The sequence below is a fragment of the Mastomys coucha genome, unplaced genomic scaffold (assembly GCF_008632895.1).
Source record: "Mastomys coucha isolate ucsf_1 unplaced genomic scaffold, UCSF_Mcou_1 pScaffold21, whole genome shotgun sequence".
Classification (NCBI taxonomy): Eukaryota; Metazoa; Chordata; class Mammalia; order Rodentia; family Muridae; genus Mastomys; species Mastomys coucha.
Window position 1 is genome coordinate 129,594,053 of NW_022196904.1, and position 2,119 is coordinate 129,596,171.

Here is a 2,119-nt window from a genome sequence, read left to right on the forward strand (position 1 = left end):
CTCAACCTGAGATACAAGCTGTGATTTAATGAATGTTATGAAATGATAATAGCAAAGAAGTAAAGAATCAAACCAGGGCTGCAGAAGCCTACAGGATGCATGCACTGATAGTAGAGATTTTTTCTTCTCTATAACAATATTATAGTGGCTGTTGGGACACACATTCAAGGAACTTAATTACAGCTCACTAAAGAACTTACACTCCAGAATTAATCAGCAGTGAAGTTTGGCTCATGTACAGGAATTTTAATCCAGCAACCTGCTTGCTCTGGCAAGGGATCACATCCAAAGACCTTCTAGGTCTATGTAATCCAGCTAGAATGCCATACATCCTTAATTCTTCTGGATGAAATACAGATTAGCCTTTAGTACACATCTAATATTTTAATATTAAATATGTCCTAAATATTTTAATCCTAAATAATGACATCTAGGTGGAGGACAGTTCAGTAAGTGTAGTTCAGTTGAGTTAAGACAATGCAGTGGAATTCAGTTGAGTTCAGTTCAGGACACTTTGGTGCTATTCAGTTGAATGCAGTTGAGTTCAGATGAGTTCATGTAGTTCAGTGTAGTCAACAGAGACTGTTGAAGCCAGAGAAAAAGAAGGAGCCAGATTAGTTTGAGGCCAAGCAAAACAATTCACTGAGAAGCCAAGATAAGCCAGATTGAATCAGCTTGGATAGGAGTTTGAGACAGAACAGATTAATTGAACCAGCCAGCCAGAATTCAGAAAGAACTAGAAAGGGTGAGCTTATTCAGCAGTAAGCCTCTAAGATGACAATTACATCTGGCAAATAAAAGTTACATTTACGGGTTTGGTAAGTCATAGAAGTAACTTAATGTTTAAGAGCACTGTACTTACACTCAAACACATTTGAACGTACTAGGTATGTGAAAATATATAAGTTACTAAAATAATTAAAAGAGCAACAAATTTTGTACACAGATTTGGATAGGGGGTCTGAAGTAACATCTTAGCCTACATTCTCAATAGTCAGGGGATGCATAAATGAAGTTTTCTTTCTGCTGTTTCCTCTCTAATCTTACAGAATTTCTCTCTAATGCTAGAGTCTTCAAATGGAAAATATTTTTGAGGTATGCTTTGATCCCTTGTTTTTCATGGTGTGAATGAGGGGGTTGAGAGATGGGGTCACAGTGCTATACAAAATGGTTATGGCCTTTTCCAGGAGCTCAGCAGATCCCACAGTGGTCTGGATGAAGGTGTAGATCACTGTGGGGTAATACAAGATGACCACTACTGGTTGAACAGAACAGGTGAAGAATGGACATTCTTGCCCTCAACAGAGCAGATGAGCAGGATGCTGGTGATTATGAAGCCAAAAGAAAGCATGGTCAATAAGAAGTTTATGCCACTCATAAACATGTCTGCAAGGACTCTTATGATATTACTGATGAAGGTAGGACTATAACATAGTAATGATATTGATAGAATCTTGCAGAAGAACTGTGATATCAGATTGGAGCCACAAAAGGACAGTGGCAACATGAGACAGGTGAACAATAAGTAGTTTACAGCACCTATGAAGTACACAAAATTTTCCAAGACCACTGCATTGTATTCATAGTGGTGCCCTAGTGCAAAGCTGGCAGATGGCCAGGTTAGCGGCCATTCAAAGAAGAAAAGTAGTTCAGTATTCCAGACCCAAGTAAAGACAATCACTTGGGAGAGGCAGTCCTGGCTACAAGGACCTTCAAGACTATGGGTAGGATGTTTACCATGAAGGTCACATCCAGCAGAAATAGGTTGAAGTAGGAGAAATACATGAGTGTGGCGGTTGTACCTGAACCTCCCCTTTAGTTTCTATTCTCTTGTCTCATAATTTGAATGAAAGAGCATGTTAGGGATATACCCATAAAAATAGTCTATAAACGTGTTTTGACATTGTGTGTCAAGTCCGTGACCAAATTGTTATATTCATCAAGGTCACCCTACATGCAGATGTAGATGGTCATGCCCAATGATCTGACCATGTGAAGATACCAACAATAGAAATAAAACTCAACCCCCCTACCTAGGAACCATTTACAGGAGCCTGCCTACCCTCTCTGCCTCCATTTCCTGGAGACTCTGAAGATCCTTGAAGGAGACCCAGCCTTT